The 20,356-nt window shown below is 37.1% G+C and overlaps 1 protein-coding gene across 1 annotated transcript in view; it reads left to right on the top strand.

Annotated features, from left to right (window-relative positions):
• Nucleotides 1-20,356, top strand: part of LOC134529300 (uncharacterized) — a 66,722-nt gene that overhangs the window by 33,645 nt on the left and 12,721 nt on the right. The window lies entirely within an intron of this gene.

Genomic DNA, 20,356 nt, shown 5'->3' with positions numbered 1-20,356 from the left:
AGTATTGTCAATATATATGCAACTATCGTTTATTTTTGAAGAATGTTTAGAATTCTCATATGATGTGAAGGAGGAAGAATCACGAACTCGCGGAAAATTTTTAAAAGCTATCGTTCAGATATAAAATTAATATGGTTTAGGGCAATTAGAGATTTGTAGAAGAAAGAGGTCTGATTTTTAACATAGTCAAAGTATAACTTTAACATACCGCATATTTAGTGCCGGCGCAGACAACTGATTAACCGCAACGGTGATTTTGACAAAATAATGAGAGACTAACATAAGCTTGCTTGTAACGGTACATACTAATGCATTTTATTCAAGAAAATTACCATATAGATACATTTAACAACAAAAATTATGTCTCCTCCATTTTTTAAATAGTGTAACATATCTTTATTACTGCAACCCAAATATATATAAAACACGTTAAATTGTTTCCGTAGCCATATATTTGACATGGTACACGGTATAATATACAGGTTTTAGTACATATAATTAATCTTATCGTTTGTAATTTTTCAGGATGCTCTAGATTTTGAAATTTCGAGAACACAAAAAACTTCAAAGTAATGTTTACACAGAATATTTAATAGGTATATGATATTTCAAAGACTGCGATCAAGAAAATAGCAACATAACTTGATCATGAAATTGAACATAAACACATTATTACTCTCATGCATTTCCGTACAAGAATTATAATCTCTGATTTCCATCACAAGCTCCACCGGTTCATCATACAAATCGATACTTGCCTGGAGACGAAGAGCAACGTTGTCAAAAAGCAGTTTGGCAGACCCGTACTGGTATCTTGTTAATGGCTAATTGCATGTTAGTCCAGTAAAAAATTACTGGGCTCGATTCCCACAACAAGAACTTTTTAACACTAAATTTATGAAAATTATATTAAAAAATGTTATAATTATTTTTAATACATAGGTAGCGAATTAACTTTGTTATTTTACACAAGGTAAGCATAGAAATTTTATTTTATTCAGTGGCAAACATATTCAACTTATAAAAAGTACGTCTTATGATCACAATCATTAAAATTATCTACTGATTAGCTTTTTTGTACAAATCTACAGTTTAATCCTAAGTATGATGAAATTTAGCACATTTTACCTACAAAACATGAAGAATTCCACTGTTTACATTAGATTCCGGAACCCCCCCCCCCCCCCCTTTATCAACAATTAAAACTGATTTTGGGTACTTCTTGATTAAATTTTGCAAAACTGACATTCAAAATAAGAGGAACATTACCGGTATTATATAAATGTATTTACGAGCTATGGTTCCTGGTTGTGGTGCTTGGTGCTGACCGCCATATTGAATTGTGACATCACGGCCGCCATCTTGGATGACATTGATCTTGGACCTTGACCTTTTACCGTAACCTTTTACCCTTGACCTTGAGCTTAAAATTAACGTATATAGCTATGCTAATGTTACACCCCTCGTGCCTCAAAATTGAATTATTTTGAATTAATTAAAAAGAGCCTTGGAAACTTGCGGGATAAACAAAATAAGTTAAATAAATTGATTTACCAGAGGCGGCACGAGGTGGGGAACAAACAAAATTTAGGAACTTCCTGTAACAAGCAAGGAGGAAGTTGGTGGATCGTTAAAATCAATAAATAAAAACTACACGATTAACTTGATCTATAGTTTCCCTGTTTTATTTGCCCTGATGAATTATTTTGTTTCCATTACTTTACATACAAAAGGTTTTAACAAGTTTCAAAGATTTAAAAAAAAAAAAAAGAAAAACGAAAAGGGGCCGGCCCGCGATTATTTAAAACAAAGTACATTGTATTGATACATTATTACAACTTGCAATGTTCTACTACATTAAATTTGTCGCTGATTAGTTTACCATATCAGTGGATTAAGTGGATAGTCACTTATCGCTGGTTTGTCTTTAAAAAGGGAGGGGATAGAAATAGAAACCATATCACCCGAGTCTTCCAGGTGTGGAGTTAAAAATGCCGAACTGTAGAATGGAAGAAAGCTGCTTCTTCTAATGGATGGATCTCGGACTGCCGAAAAACATACTGGTGGACAATTCGTCCACCAGTAGTTGCTGGATCTCGAATCTAGCTGAATATGTGCATCGCTGGTAGGTCGAACCCCTGACAAAACAGGGGATTTGCCTTCAAGCTGCCATCGCGGAGTCAGCCATGGTCCGTAGCTCGCGATTTGCGCGGCTGGGCGCGGATGATTTCTTCATAGTTAAAAAAATTAAAAGGGAAAATTTCAAAACAAAAAAATTACTAACACTATGCAGACAGACTAATCTACTTGAATTTAGTTGAGGGATAGCATCCCTTATTTAGGACGATTACATAGTCGCTAGCGGTCGGATGAAGTCTTTCCGAGTCTTCTGAGCTCGCCGGAGATTTGTCTGCAAACGTGACGCGCGCTGATCTGTGTCGCGGCAAACCGCGTCTCGTAATTAAAAAGGGGCGCCGGCTCTTACAGGTGGAGGGGGTCTGGGCCGCCGAAAGATTCCGAACTTGCCCGAATGCGGGCGGAAAAAAAAACTCTGGCAGGAGTTTTGAAGTTGGCATCACTAGGCGACAGTAGAGAACTCTGTCGGAGGGGTCTGAGATGAAAACAATCGACTCGCCCACGGCGTCCATATAACTCAAGGGAAAGCAGGTGCTGCTCTCTGGCGCCCTAGAGGGTAGGCTAGCGGAGAAGTTCGCGACTTGGTCGCTAGGTAGCGCTTGCGATCAGTTTTGACGCACTCGTTTTTTTGCGAGGAGACCTTGAGGACGGTCACGGTTGCCCAGGGGGTTACGACCGGTCATTAGTCTTACTTGGAACTGAGAAGGGGGGGGGGGGGGTGAGGGTAAAATGCAACGCTGCTGGGAATCTACGTCCCGTCGTGCCTGCAGAGGAGCGAACTTAACACTAATACGTGATGAAAAAGGCCAATCTCAGCTCGTCTCTGAGAACTGGTCGCCTGCAAGCTACAGGCTTGTCTATGCAGTTTGGGTCTCGAAGAGAAATGATATTACAGGCTTGAGGCGTGACTGAAGGCGGGGGAAATGGTAAGCTGTCTGCCAGTCAGGGATTAGGCCAGCAAAATATCCGATACGCCGATGGGAAAGGGGCTTCAGAGCACTGAGACAAAGTTTAACTCAGAGGAGTACACCAGACTAATAAAGTAAAATCACACTATAGTAGAGCAAATAAAATTTCCACACAAAAAAATTTAAAATCATAATAAAAATTTAAAATATATCGTGTCGAAATTACTAATTAACGGCACACTAAGCATATTACTATATATAATATATTATATACTATATATGAATTGACTCAAAGTAAAATTCACTGAGCTGGATTTCCAAGACTTATGTTAATTTTCTCCGTGTGCTTCTGATTATTCGTGACAATATTTAGTTGGATTTCTCCGTGTGCTGCTGGCTATTTCTGAGAAAATAATATCTGCGTGTATTCTTTTAGTAATGATACATTCAATTGTATTCAGAGTTTCGTTTAGTTGGTGAATTCCTGTTAATTAATCAGCACTTTCAATACTTTAATCAGGTGAATTCAAACAAAAAATATTCATTACTTAGTCAAATACTATGCCTTAAAACATCTGAGAAACACTATCATGTTAGACCAACTTCCTTCTTCTTGGTGTCTAGCGAAGCACTATTTTTCTTGCGATCGTAAGTGAGCATCCCGCATCCCAAATTAAAAATAAATAATATTTACCTCAACACGTCACGTGGCGACATCTGTTAACAAGAATAGGAACTACTTGCAACAAGTTTCTAGTAAGACATCAATTAACTCTTAGTGACAAAATATTAAAAAATCTATATAAGTAATTGCTCCAATTTAAAACGCTCAGTATGCATCTAGTTTTTGTCATAGAAGCTAATATGGATCCCTGGTTCGATGCCTGTAGCGGTATCTGAAGAACACCGCTATAGATACTGCAGCAAGGAGTTTACATTGAGAAAAAAATGTAAACGTTATGAGAAGGCTGAGTACATTTTGGGTCCTTGTCACAAACCATTTAGTTTCAGTAAGTGTCAGAAATACCTTGGTCGAAGATATTGCTTGAATAAACATCGCAAGATCTGTAAAACTAAGCTTAATACTGATAACGAGGATGGGTGTACAGCACCAAGGAAGTGGATGGAAGGCAAAATATTAGACGACTATAATGATTACGAAAAATGTGAAAATGGTAATGCTAGCAATTTTATCCCAGTCTCGCAAATGATTAAAATTTAAAACAAACGAAGAAAGTGATTTCTTCATGTAAAATTTAAAAAATATATATATTTCGACCAAATTCTAGCTGCCTACATCAAATTGTGAACAATAGAGTGACCTGAAGCTGACAAGATTGAAGACTGTGATGAAACACCTGAAGCTGACAAGATCGAAGACTGTGATAAAGCGCTGAGACCAAAACGATGGAAATGACGTGTTAAAATAAATTAATCTTCTGAAGCTTGTGATGATCACTGGGACGATGATGATAGTGACCTCGAGGGTGGTGTTAAAATGTAAAATTCAGAGATCTGAAACCTATTAATAATAAACATACAAGGAACATGATACCAGCAGAAGAGATTGATTAGACGACACTGGAAAATCCTAAGATATTGGTCGATAGTCTGAAATTGCAGCTGGCTTCGCTAGGGCAGGAAACTATTCGCACATCAAAGAAGTAGCCTCCGTACTCAAAAAACTGAGAGAAGCTGGCTACATACAATAATGACTTGTTTTACTTGCATGTATATAAAATTGAAAAAAAAAAATTCTATTTTGGATTTCAAAAGTGATTAGTAGTACATAAATGGGCGTCCGAGATCAGGATTCAGGATGTGGAGCCGGAGCCGGTGTCCGCCATCTTGGATTTGTGACGTCACGGCGGCAAAAATTCCTCAAAATCCCTCAGAAATGACTCAAAATGACTCAAAAATTCCCGTTTTAAGAAAAAATTTCTCCGTTTTCGAGGGAAAAATTCCCGTTTCGAGGGAAAATTTCCCGTTTTATTCCTTAAAAATCCCAGCGGCTAGAAATGTCCTGATAGAGGCTTAAGCATCCTTAACTCAAGCCTCAGTTAAGCCTCTATCAGGACTTGACCTTGACCTCGACGGCCATCTTTATCCGAGATCAGGATTCAGGCTGTGGATTGAAGATTGTCGGTCAGCCATATTGGATTGTGTCGTCACGGCGGCCATCATAGACGAGCGTAACGGGACACCGCGTAACTGGACATAACGTAACGGGACAAGTATATCATGGCGGCCATTTTGGATCCGCCATTTTGGATGACGTAATTGTGTTCTAGAACATTCCGGCGATGTGTTTTCCGACATTTTTGATGATGACGTCACCGTTGCAATTTCCGTTACGGTCCCCACCTTTAAAATCTTTATTTATTATCCGATTTTAATGAAAAAAAATATAAAAAAATATAAAAAAATCCATTTAATAAAAATTTAATAAATTTTTTTATAAAAAATATACATTTAGGACACAGAGTTCGTAGTCCTCGGTTCAAACCCGGCAAAGGCAAAAAAATAAAAATAGCGTCCGATCCTTCCCTCGTAGAGGGCGCTGGCAGACTGACTCCCACCACTTTTTTTTTCAAAGCATATATATCGCCAGTGAGCATGACGTCATGTCCGCCATCTTGTCTTCGATGCTGGAAGCCATCATCATTGTATCGTCGGCGAGAGTGCACTGACGCCACGTTAGTTGAATTCTTAACCGCTAGAGTGCAGTAATTATTTATTATTGCTGTGTCACCCGCCAACTTGAAATTTGGCCGCTATCTTGAAAATCCGTAATTATTTAGCTAAGAATTAGGGAAAAGTTCCAAAATTCATGAAATAAATCACTCATTAATTTACATATTGATTCGATCTGCTCCTGTCCTCGGTTCGATACCCGATCGATGCAATAATATTTAATTTTATGTAAAAAATAATAATTTCATTAAACCACGTTCAACATTCTTAAAGAGACTTTAAATCATCTACTACCATCATCCTATCAGACATCAAGACCACCATATTGGAAATTCGTAATTGTAATGCTAGAGATTCGGGAAAAAGTTCAAAATTTATTAAATAAATTTGTAATCTAAATACTGATTGATTAGATCGACTAAGGTCCTTGGTTCAATCCCTGGCCAATACAAAACAACTTTAATTTTAAAAAAGTATTAGAAAAGTGTAAGGTTCGAGAAATAAAACACCACAAAGTCTTTTACAAACATAATATTTATTACACAATTTATACCCTACTACAGAATCACTTGAGAAAGCCAGCAATCTTATAAACATTTAGCCCTGCATAGACGTGCAACGACTACTTCTTAGCTCCAACAGCTCCAAATGCTCCAAATGGCTCCAACAGCTCCAAATGCGCCAACTGCCTTTTCTTTCAACAGCTCCAATGATATTGGGCTACATTGCTACGAGTCTAAGAGACTACGTGGCTACAAGGCTACGAGTCTAAAAGGATCTAGCTGGTTCCGAGTTATACATGGCTGCGAGACTGCATGACTAAATGACCGCATGGCTACGAAACTACATGTCTATGAAGCTACATGGATACAAGTCTACTCGGCTCCAACACGCAATGTACACAGTACACACAGGAAACTGAACGTACACACAGTACACACAGGAAACGGAACGTACTCACAGTACACACAGGAAACGGAACGTACACACAGTACACACAGGAAACGGAACGTACACACAGTACACTCAGGAAACGGAACGTTCTCACAGTACACACACAAGAAACGGAACGTACACACAGTACACACAGGAAAACGGAATGTACACACAGGAAAACGGAATGTACACACAGGAAAATGAAATGTACACACAGTACACACAGGAAACGGAACGTACACACAGTACACACAGGAAACGGAACGTACACACAGTTCACACACAGGAAACGGAACGTACACACAGTACACACAGTAAATCGAAATATACACACAGTACACACAGTACAAACAGGAAAACTGAATGTACACACAGGAAAACGAAATGTACACACAGTACACACAGGAATACCGTATGCACACACATGAAAACGGAATGTACACACAGGAAAACTGATTGTACACACAGTACACACAGGAAAACGGAATGTACACACAGGAAAACGTAATGTACACACACAGAAAATCGGAACGTACATACGGTACACACAGGAAAAAACGGAATGATCACACATATAGTAGGTACCTAGCGGAAACACATGCTTAGTTGGAAATCAGGATACAAGATAAAAATTATACTTTTTTAAAATATAAATAATTAATTTATTTTTCAATAGTACACACATGACATTTAAACAAATGATTATTGTATGTAGCCAGCTTTTCGCAGTTCGTTATGTATGGACAATACTTCCTCGATATGCGAGTAGTTTCCTCTACAAACAGATGCCAACAACAGTCTTAGCCGGTCAACCAATATGTTTGGATCTTTCCATGATGTGGAATCAATCTCTTCTGCCACCATCTTCCTTGCTTGTTTATTATAAATATTATGATCTCTGTTGTCTTCCGTTTTAACACCAACCTCAGGGTTACTTTCTTTATCGAGACAGTGATCATCACAAGCTTGATCAGATTTATTTAATATATCTCGTCGTTTCCATCGCTTCGGTCTCAGGACACCACCACATTCTTCGATCTTGTCAGCTTTAGGTTCTGCATCACAGTCTATGCCTTTGTAAACAGCCTCATAGTCACTGTAGCAATCACCGTAGAAGACAACGTCTTCGCCCAGATTACTGCAAGAACTCGATATCGTTGATGTCGAAGTGTCTTAATCACCTTTATGCTTCCTTTTGAGGAGTCCATCATTTTTACAAAGTATGGAGGATCTGCTAAATATAGGCTAGAATGTATTCTCACTTATCACGGTGTTGATACTTTCATTAGTTTCAGTCTTCCCGAAGCCATCATCATCCATCAATTTATGTTCTTCGTCACGATCGGGTGAGCTAATAACATCACGCTCAGGACAAGGAAAATTATTGTCGTAATGCAAATCTCTCTTCTTTAGTCTAGTGGATCCATCGATGTCCTCTATGTCGTAAATAAGAGTCTTGGCTTTACATGTTCTACCATGTCTTTTTAAGCTGTCAATTCGTTTTAACGACCTGCTACATCGATTGCAGCTTAACATTTTGCGTAGTGGGTTTTTAGCAAAATCATTCTTCTCATGTCGTCTAGCATTCCTTCTCATGACAAAATCCTTGCCACAATATCTACAGCGGCTTCCTTCCGATTCAGCTGCAGATAACAAACCATGATCCATGGTAGCTTCTGTCACTAATGCCAGACGCAAACTAAGAGTTTTAAATTAGATATAGTACTTAAATAGAATTTTTTAATTATTACATTAGCGAGAATTAATTTATCTCATTCAAAGGTACTTGTTGCAAGTAGTTCTGCTTTTCAACAACAGATGTCGCCACATGTTACTTGCAGGTAAATAATATTTAGTTCTTTTATGCGGGATGCGGGATGCTCACTAACGATCGCAAAGGAAGGATGGCTTCGCTAGACTCCAAGGAGAAGGAAGTTCGTCCTTCATGTTAGTGCTTCTTAGATTTCTCAGAGATTATTTGACTGAGTAATGATATTTTTTTTAATTTCCACCTGATAAAAATATTACAAGTGTTGATTAAGTAGCAGAAATTCACTAATTACATGTAACCTTGAAAAAAATTGACATGCCTCATTAAGTAAAAAAATCCTTCATGCAGAGATCAATTTCTCATCTGTAACCAGAAGCACTCGGAGAAAAACATCAAATGTCTAGTCAGGAATAATCAGAAGCACCCAGAGAAAACCATCAAAATATTGTCAAGAATAATCAGGAGCACACGGAGAAAACCACCATAATATTGTCAAGAATAATCGGAAGCTCACGGAGAAAACCATCAAAATATTGACAATAATAATCAGGAGAACACGAAGAAAACCACCATAATATTGACAAGAATAATCAGGAGCACCCGGAGAAAACTACCATAATATTGACAAGAATAATCAGGAGCACACGGAGATATCCGCCATAATATTGTCAAGAATAAACGGGAGCACACGGAGATAACCACCATAATATTGACAAGAATAATCGGAAGCACACGGAGAAAACCGCCACAAGTTTTCTTTGATATCACAAAATTACAAAAAAAAATTAATAAAAAAGTAAAAATTAAAAAGAAAAAAAACTGATTCTGGCTTGTACTAGAACTCTAACTTTGCACATCAAAGAGAAGTTCACAAGCTAGCAGAATGTTTGTATTCTTTTCGTTTTTATTTTTAATTTTTTATTAATTTTTTTTTGTAATTTTATGATATCAAAGAAAACTTGTGGCGGTTTTCTCCGTGTGCTTCCGATTATTCTTGTCAATATTATGGTGGTTTTCTCCGTGTGCTCCCGTTTATTCTTGACAATATTATAGCGGATATCTCCGTGTGCTCCTGATTATTCTTGTCAATATTATGGTAGTTTTCTCCGGGTGCTCCTGATTATTCTTGTCAATATTATGGTGGTTTTCTTCGTGTGCTCCTGATTATTATTGTCAAGATTTTTATGGTTTTCTCCGTGTGCTTCCGATTATTCTTGACAATATTATGGTGGTTTTCTCCGTGTGCTCCTGATTATTCTTGACAATATTTTGATGGTTTTCTCTGGGTGCTTCTGATTATTCCTGACTAGACATTTGATGTTTTTCTCCGAGTGCTTCTGGTTACAGATGAGAAATTGATCTCTGCATGAAGGATTTTTTTACTTAATGAGGCATGTCAATTTTTTTCAAGGTTACATGTAATTAGTGAATTTCTGCTACTTAATCAACACTTGTAATATTTTTATCAGGTGGAAATTAAAAAAAAAATATCATTACTCAGTCAAATAATCTCTGAGAAATTTAAGAAGCACTAACATGAAGGACGAACTTCCTTCTCCCTGGAGTCTAGCGAAGCCATCCTTCCTTTGCGATCGTTAGTGAGCATCCCGCATCCCGCATAAAAGAACTAAATATTATTTACCTGCAAGTAACATGTGGCGACATCTGTTGTTGAAAAGCAGAACTACTTGCAACAAGTACCTTTGAATGAGATAAATTAATTCTCGCTGATGAAATAATTAAAAAATTCTATTTAAGTACTATATCTAATTTAAAACTCTTAGTTTGCGTCTGGCATTAGTGACAGAAGCTACCATGTATCATGGTTTGTTATCTGCAGCTGAATCGGAAGGAAGCCGCTGTAGATATTGTGGCAAGGATTTTGTCATGAGAAGGAATGCTAGACGACATGAGAAGAATGAATTTGCTAAAAACCCACTACGCAAAATGTTAAGCTGCAATCGATGTAGCAGGTCGTTAAAACGAATTGACAGCTTAAAAAGACATGGTAGAACATGTAAAGCCAAGACTTCTTACGACATAGAGGACAAAGATGGATCCACTAGACTAAAGAAGAGAGATTTGCATTACGACAATAATTTTCCTTGTCCTGAGCGTGATGTTATTAGCTCACCCGATCGTGACGAAGAACATAAATTGATGGATGATGATGGCTTCGGGAAGACTGAAACTAATGAAAGTATCAACACCGTGATAAGTGAGAATACATTCTAGCCTATATTTAGCAGATCCTCCATACTTTGTAAAAATGATGGACTCCTCAAAAGGAAGCATAAAGGTGATTAAGACACTTCGACATCAACGATATCGAGTTCTTGCAGTAATCTGGGCGAAGACGTTGTCTTCTACGGTGATTGCTACAGTGACTATGAGGCTGTTTACAAAGGCATAGACTGTGATGCAGAACCTAAAGCTGACAAGATCGAAGAATGTGGTGGTGTCCTGAGACCGAAGCGATGGAAACGACGAGATATATTAAATAAATCTGATCAAGCTTGTGATGATCACTGTCTCGACAAAGAAAGTAACCCTGAGGTTGGTGTTGAAACGGAAGACAACAGAGATCATAATATTTATAATAAACAAGCAAGGAAGATGGTGGCAGAAGAGATTGATTCCACATCATGGAAAGATCCAAACATATTGGTTGACCGGCTAAGACTGTTGTTGGCATCTGTTTGTAGAGGAAACTACTCGCATATCGAGGAAGTATTGTCCATACATAACGAACTGCGAAAAGCTGGCTACATACAATAATCATTTGTTTAAATGTCATGTGTGTACTATTGAAAAATAAATGAATTATTTATATTTTAAAAAAGTATGATTTAGTTCTTGTATCCTGATTTCCAACTAAGCATGTGTTTCCGCTACTATATGTGTGATCATTCCGTTTTTTCCTGTGTGTACCGTGTGTACGTTCCGATTTCCTGTGTGTGTACATTACGTTTCTCTGTGTGTACATTACGTTTTCATGTGTGTACATTCCGTTTACCTGTGTGTACTGTGTGTACAATCAGTTTTCCTGTGTGTACATTCCATTTTCCTGTGTGTGCATACGGTTTTCCTGTGTGTACTGTGTGTACATTTCGTTTTCCTGTATGTACATTCCGTTTTCCTGTTTGTACTGTGTGTACTGTGTGTACATTTCGGTTTCCTGTGTGTACTGTGTGTACGTTCCTTTTCCTGTGTGTGTACTGTGTGTACGTTCCGTTTCCTGTGTGTACTGTGTGTATGTTCCGTTTCCTGTGTGTACTGTGTAAACATTCCGTTTTCTTTGTGTGTACTGTGTGTGTGCGTTCCGTTTCCTGTGTGTACTGTGTGTACATTCCGTTTTCCTGTGTGTACTGTGTGTACGTTCCGTTTCCTGTGTGTGTACTGTGTGTACGTTCCGTTTCCTGAGTGTACTGTGTGTACGATCCGTTTCCGGTGTGTACTGTGTGTACGTTCCGTTTCCTGTGTGTACTGTGTGTACGTTCCGTTTCCTGTGTGTACTGTGTGTACACTTCGTTTTCCTGTGTGTACATTCCGTTTTCCTGTGTGTACATTCCGTTTTCCTGTGTGTACTGTGTGTACTTTTCGGTTTCCTGTGTGTACTGTGTGTTCGTTCCGTTTTCTGTGTGTGTACTGTGTGTGTGCGTTCCGTTTCCTATGTGTACTGTGTGTACGTTCCGTTTTCTGTGTGTACTGTGTGTACGTTCCGTTTCCTGTGTGTACGTTCAGTTTCCTGTGTGTACTGTGTACATTGCGTGTTGGAGCCGAGTAGACTTGTATCCATGTAGCTTCATAGAAATGTAGTTTCGTAGCCATGCGGTCTTTTAGTCATGCAGTCTCGCAGCCATGTATAACTCGGAACCAGCTAGATCCTATTAGACTCGTAGCCTTGTAGCCACGTAGTCTCTTAGACTCGTAGCAATGTAGCCCAATATTATTGGAGCTGTTGAAAGAAAAGGCAGTTGGCGCATTTGGAGCTGTTGGATCTGTTGGAGCATTTGGAGCTGTTGGAGCCATTTGGAGCATTTGGAGCTATTGGAGCTAAGAAGTAGTTGTTGCACGTCTATGCAGGGCTAAATGTTTATAAGATTGCTGGCTTTCTCAAGTGATTCTGTAGTAGGGTAGAATTTGTGTAATAAATATTATGTTTGTAAAAGACTTTGTGATGTTTTATTTCTCGAACTTTACACTTTTCTGGTACTTTTAAAAATTAAAGTTGTTTTGTATCGGCCAGGGATCGTACCAAGGACCTTAGTCGATCTAATCAATCAGTATATAGATTACAAATTTATGTAATGAATTTTGAACTTTTTCCTGAATCTCTAGCATTACAATTATGAATTTTCAATATGGTGGTCTTGATGTCTGATAGGATGATGGTAGTAGATGATTTAAAGTCTCTATAAGAATGTTGAACGTGGTTTATTGAAATTATAATTTTTTACATAAAATTAAACTTTATTGCATCGATCGGGTATCGAACCGAGAACAGGAGCGGATCGAATCAATATGCAAATTAATGAGTGATTTATTTTATAAATTTTGGAACTTTTCCCGAATTCTTAGCTAAATAATTACGGGTTTTCAAGATGGCGGCCAAATTTCAAGTTGGCGGGTGACACAGCAAAAATAAATGATTACTGCACTCTAGCGGATAAGAATTCAACTAACATGGCGTCAGCGCACTCTCGCCGACGATACAATGATGATGGCTTCCAGCATCGAAGACAAGATGGCGGACATGACGTCATGCTCACTGGCGATATATATGCTTTGAAAAAAAAAGTGGTAGGAGTCAGTCTGCCAGCGCCCTCCACGAGAGAAGGATCGGACGCTATTTCTATTTTTTTGCCTTTGCCGGGTTCGAACCGAGGACTATGAACTCTGTGTCGTAAATGTATATTTTTTATAAAAAAAATTATTAAATTTTTATTAAATGGATTTTTTTATAATTTTTAATTTTTTTTTCATTAAAATCGGATAATAAATAAAGATTTTAAAGGTGGGGACCGTAACGGAAATTGCAACGGTGACGTCATCATCAAAAATGGCGGAAAACACATTGCCGGAATGTTCGAGGACACAATTACGTCATCCAAAATGGCGGATCCAAAATGGCCGCCATGATCTACTTTTCCCGTTACGTTATGTCCCGTTACGCTGTGTCCCGTTACGCTCGTCTAAGATGGCCGCCGTGACGACACAATCCAATGTGGCTGACCGACAATCTTCAATCCACAGCCTGAAGCCTGATCTCGGATAAAGATGGCAGTCGAGGTCAAGGTCAAGTCCTGATATAGGCTTAACTGAGGCTTGAGTTAAGGATGCTTAAGCCTCTATCAGGACATTTCTAGCCGCTGGGATTTTTACGGAATTAAACGGGAAATTTTCCCTCGAAACGGGAATTTCTCCCTCGAAAACGGGAAATTTTTTCTTAAAACGGGAATTTTTGAGTAATTTTGAGTCATTTTTGAGGGATTTTGAGGAATTTTTGCCGCCGTGACGTCACAAATCCAAGATGGCGGACACCGGCTCCGGCTCCACATCCTGAATCCTGATCTCGGACGCCCATTTATATACTACTGTGATTGTTTTATTTTTAGAAATATGATTTCTAACTAATACTGAGTTCTCGTAATACAAATTCCTCCTTAAAGAAGTAAAAATCGTCAGCAATGATTAACAAAATGGAGAGTAATAATAGTCATTCCAACAATCGGGGCAAGTTCAAGCAAAATGCATTTGAAATCAGTTGGAGCCAAATAAAGTTTGGGCAACTGGAACAGTTGGAGCTGAGTGGAGTTGGAGCAGTTCGAGCAATTAGAGTGGTTGAAACAATTGGAGCAGTTCAATCAGTTGGAGCAGTTGGAGCAATTGGAGCAGTTGGGGCAATTAAAACAATTGGAGCCAAAAACAGTTGGAGCATTTTCAATTGTAACTGAGAACAAACAGATTCTGCTCACTGGAAAAAAAAAATATTTTTTTTTTTATTTGCTCGTATATGTGCACTTTTAGTAGAGTAGAATTTACATTATTTTTTATTTTTTTATTTCTTAAACCTGAAATTTTTGTATTTAATTAAAATTCGTTTTTTGCAATGTTCTGGGATTTAAGCATGGAAGGGAATCGATCGAATCAATCAGTAAGTTAATCGGTGTTTTTTTGGAATTTATTTTCCATATTTCGAGGTAAATAATTAAGAATTTCCAAGATGGCAGTCAATATGTCATCATCGGCTTACTGGAGGCTGGTGTATGGGGATTTTAAGCTAGTTTTTAAGATTTTCCCCCCATGTTTTATTAAAGAAGTGTTTTTTAACTAAAATAAATATTATTTTTAATTTACCAATGATTGAACCGAGGATGAAAATCGATTTAATCGATCAGTAAACTAAAAGTGTTTTTTTTTAAAATGAATATTGGAATATTTTTCCGAATCTCTAGATAGATAATTACAGATTTCCAAGATGGCGGTCAAGACGGCTGCCATGATGTCATTCTGGCATTAGTTTTGGGGGTCAGTTGCATGGTAGCCTCCATAGAGGAAGGACCCCATCGCCATTTTTTTTGCTCTCGCTGGATTTGAACCAAGGATTTCATGACATAAGTGCGTTTTTTATAAAAAAAAAATATTAAAATAGCATGCGGGTAGTTTTTATAAATTTTTAAATCTTTCCCGATTTTCTTCCTTAAGGGGCCCGCCTACCTGGGCACACATACGGTGTGCAGAGCTTCAGGAAAAACAACGCGATTTCAAAACTACTCAAGATATAGGATGGGGCCTATTTACGAATAGCATTTAAGAGTTCGCTGAGGGCCAAAAAGTACTTTTAATTTCGGATTAAGTTTTTAAACTGTATTTTTAGAAGCGTTAAAATGCGTAAAACGCGTGTTTTCAGAGTAATTTTTAGGCATGAAACAATCAGTACAGATTCTTGAAAGCACTTAAGGGGCTTGCATTACACCTTTATCTTCATTTCTCCGCCATATAATATTACGGTCACCGCTCAAATTTCACAGTTATCCTGTGACGACGAGACGAATGCACGCCAGTTCAGAGACTTGCGCTTAGAGGCTATACCGCGCTGGAAGCACCAGCGAGCGTCGCGCTTATCATCCCGCCTCACTAACACACATACACCCCTGACGAGGTGGGCCCCTTAATAATTATAAATTTTCAAGATAAAGGCCGTAACCAAATGTGCAAAGGTGACGTCAAAATAGGAATGGAGGAATACGTTTTTACTAAAATTTTATTTTTTTATAACATTTGAAATTATTTCCAATTTTTCGGACGAAAATTGCGAATTTACAAGTAGGCAGCCGTAACGATAATTGCAAAGGTGACGTCACAATTGTAAATGGCAGCCAAACTAAATTACAGAATGTTCTAGATTTTTAAATAGAGAGATCCAAGATGGCGGTACCAAGGTCAAAGGTCAAGGTCAAAGTCACAATTATTCAAGGTCAAGGTCCACGGTTAAGGTCAATTTCATCTGAGATGGCAACCGTGACGTGCTGTTTTTTTCCGAGTAGCCTGCCAAATATAACTGACTCAGGGCCGATATTATGACCTCCGGCTAAATCCTCAGGTTAGCTAGCCTCCAGGCAAGGCTAGCCTCAGGTTAACGAAAGAGGGGTGTATTATGACCCATACTTAGCCTGCGGTTGGCTAACCGGAACCTGACGAAGCGTGTGGTGTAATAATGGTTGTGTTGGTAATGAAATAAAACAGAATTTGGTAACTTTTGTTGCAAGACAGTTATTTTTTCTGGTAGAATGTTAGTCAGCTGTTTGTTTGTATTGTGATTCGGAATGTTTACAGCTGCAGTAAAGAAATATGCCGCGAACTTTATCTTGCAACAGATATAATTAAATTAACCAAAAACTACTTTGACGTCAAACCTCCTCTGTATTAAACCATAAAATTACAATTTACGATTCAAAACCGTGTGTTTTCAACTTTACTCTTGTATTGAAACACATGATTTTGTTAGGTTATATATTAAGCCAAAACTAACGAAGTAATTCTATACCAACAAATAAATAGGGATGACATTTTTGCTAGAGAACACTTATTTCTTTCATAAATTTATTTCATAATCAAATAATATAGACCCCGTTTCGGGAAAATACTTGTCGATTTTCATTTCACTGGTGTAAGTTTCATTTTTGTACTAATAGTTTCGTATCACGTATCCAAATTAATCCGATCCTGATGGAATTAGTTTGTGGTATAGGATGCTTGCTGTTTTAATTTAGTAGGTCGAGAGATCCTAGATATATTCACTGGGGAAATAATTATGATTGTAAAATGTATACGAAAGAAATATATTTTTACAAGACCTGACATAATTTGTTTGCATCGTGATATGTTAGGTATTTTGTGTTATGTACAGGATTTTTCAACATTCTAAATTAAAACAGCAAGTATAATGTAAAACAAGACCAACATATAAAGCGTCATGCCGATAGGATCAAGGGATAAACTTGGATACGGTAAACAGAATAATTCCAGTGCTGTTTTCGTTTTGCACTTGCGTGGCAGGTTGATAATAAGTACCTAATGGTTTGTAAGATAGGGAAGGGATAATTGGGTAACATTTATTTTCACATTCATTTGTATTCATTGAATTAGAACCACGTCTGAAGTCGTATGAAGTGTATTTCATTCCCGGCATATGTCCACTGTATTACGAATAAAAATTCACAGATACAACTTCCACGAAAACACGCATTTTATAGGTAATAATAACCCTCGTTTTGCAATTTTAAAATTCACTTATTTACACATATTCTTAAGCAGGAACATTTAAGTTTATATACATAGCATACGTTTATGTACTTCGTGATCAATTAAAGTCAAATAATAATACACGACTCGACGAGAATAGAAAAGCGTGACTACACTTTCATGCCATGTAATTTTTAATAAAACTTTGACGAATACGGCGAAGCATTTTAAATTTAGTAATAAATTATTCCATCGCATCCTGCAAATATTCAATAGAATTCCTCAAATAGTCATCATTACTATCAACAAATAACCTCGCCTGATACATCGCCATTTTATTTTCTGTTGCTTAGCCTCCGGTTAAGCAGCTAGCGGCCGGTTCATCCACCCGCTAGGTTAGCCGGGACTTTAACTGGAAGGTAGACGTTAACAGGGAGTCATAAAACCGAAATAAGAGCTGGCCTGCAGTTAAATTTTAGCCGGAACTTTAGCCGGAGGTCATAAAACCGGCCCTCAGTATGACTTTCTTCCTTGAAGAGATTGTTCTTCACCAGAATGTGACAAGAAGTAAGATGTAATTTTTGATTTACTAATCCAAAACTGAAGCTGTAAGGCGATTCAGACGTTTTGTTCTCCTTATTGCGTTGTCGTGCTGATCTTGCGTATTCTTTTCTAAAGCAGCCTGCTTATCATGAGTACAGACGTCATCACGTAATTGGTTTAGTAATTTTCCGCCAACTTCTACATTTCAACATCAGATAAGTCTGGCTCTGTGCTCGAATATCAATTACACTGTACATGACTTCAGCTTGGTAATATTCAATGCCTAGAGATATTACTCTCCATACAAATGCATTATTGACGTCATTACATTTTTCACTGGAAGAGGAAGATATTGTGAAGTGTTTCTCACAGTTGTCACAGTAATACCTTAATCGAAAGGCAAAGTCATTTCTTCGCTCACTCTTGTGCTCAAAACGTCATAATGTGCAAACGTTTGGGGCTCGTATACTACTCTCATTTCTTTCATAAAATGTTTGATGCCTGAGATTCAGTTTTATGCTCATGTATAGGAACACGTTTTCAACAAACAGATACGAAAGACTTTCCTCATCATATATGGATAAATTATAGTTGTCTTCCTTTCTGTCGTTTTTGACACGCGAGATTCACTTTTCGAAGAAGACGTCTTGCCAATGCTTGATAGCCGTTCAACTCCAGATATGTCGTGTATTTCTTTTTGTTTGATATTCGTTAAAATTAAAAAAAAATGTTAATTGTAGAAAAAGAAGCTCACCAGTTTTTGTTCTTGTTATCATCTTGGCATAATATCAGTATTGTTATTAAGTGATATGAATACCTAATGTAAAAATAATTTGTTAAATTTTACTTTATTATATCTATTGCTCTAGAAATTTATTACACTAGAACTTAACTAGGACCACGTTTTGGTTTAATACTTAATTGCACAACATTTTTAAGGTCCGTAGGCAAACAAAGGACACTTATAGTTTGCTGTCTGTCTATCCGTCTGTCGGTAATATAGTTCTGATTCAAAGCTCTCTTACGTGATTAGGATAAAACTTGACTTTTTGTACATAATTATTGCACTATTTATGATAATAATATACTTGGAGAAGCGGTACATTAACTGTTGCTGCTAGCAATTTTATTCATTTAGCAGAAATCCATTCTAAGCGTCTAAGGTTTACTCTTAAAGCCCAAAACCACTTGATAGATGTATTAATAATATAAAAACATTTTTAATTGCAAGGATACAAAAATATTATTTTCGGAAATTTAAAATAGATAAAACATCTATTACAGAACAAATAGCTCTATAAAATTAAAAGGATTCACATTTATGTATTAAAAAATAAAACTCTAATAATAATTCAGACTGTTGGTATACAAATCAAATATCGGATTCTGGATAACCTGAGGCAAATATCAAGCTATTCAAAAAATAAATAGTTTATTTGGTTTTTTCAATGGGGCTCTATTTGAAACATTGAATGGAGAAGAATTATTGAAGAACCAGACACTTGATTTGGCTACCACATATTAAGAAGACTTATAAAGCGACGAGCTGACGATATACGTAAGAAATATTAGGTATCACGCCTTGGTTAAAGCCTTAATATAAAAACAGCTGCACCAACAGATATCGGACCGTTGATATAAAAACACAGACTTGAAGACGCGTGACCGACCCGCGTACAAAATGACAGCATTGATAATTTTTCTTACAATACCAGTCTCAGTCGCCTCAAATGAACGGAGATTAAGAAAAGTAAAGATCATAAAAAATTACCTCAGAAACTAAACAGGACAACAACGACTAAACAACCTGATAATCATAAAAATAGAGTATAAGTTACTATCAAAGCTGTATTTTGAGGACATCGTAAAAACTTTTGCAGTCAAAAATGCCCGTAAAATTAAGTTGTATTTTGAGCTTTCTGTGTTTAAATTATGTTTTCTCACACTTTGTCAATATATAGAGATTGCAATGTATTAGTATGATACTCTAGATAACAACCTGGGTAAAATCTGATATTTTCCTAATGTTAACACTATTTATCATAATTAAATATCCTGTTCTGTCTGTTGATTAAGCACACACATATTCCGATATCATTTGATAAACCTTTTCTTTTCCAAACTTTTCATTTCCTTTGCGTTTGAAAGGATCTACTAAACATGCTACTCTTGGATTGTTTTTTAATTAAATATCCAAGAATAAATTTAGTATTATATCTAATGCAAGAAAAGAAATGACTGTAAATAAATTTATTTATCTACTATCTAAGTTAAATAAAAAATCACCGGGAATAGTGAAATTAGTATGTGGTGGGGATATGACGTGTTATCGGAAAGATTTCTGGTTTTGTTATTTGGTTTTGGAAAAAAAGTGGTGGGGGGAACATGATTTCTTGCCCTGCGTGGAAACTAGTTTAGTTACGTCCCTGCTACAAATAAAGTTTCCTCACACATATTACAAAGTTCAGCTAAATTACAGTTGTGCAAAAAATATCATTTAATCTGTTAGCAAGAAAGGAAATACAATCACAGTATTTAACCATTTTAACGTACTTTCGTCACCAGTTGACGCCATCTTTAGTCTCCACCTTAAAGATTTAAAACAGGAAAAAAATTACAA

The sequence above is a fragment of the Bacillus rossius genome, chromosome 2, assembly GCF_032445375.1.
Source record: "Bacillus rossius redtenbacheri isolate Brsri chromosome 2, Brsri_v3, whole genome shotgun sequence".
Lineage (NCBI taxonomy): Eukaryota > Metazoa > Arthropoda > Insecta > Phasmatodea > Bacillidae > Bacillus > Bacillus rossius.
This window is presented reverse-complemented; position numbering and strand designations above follow the sequence as displayed.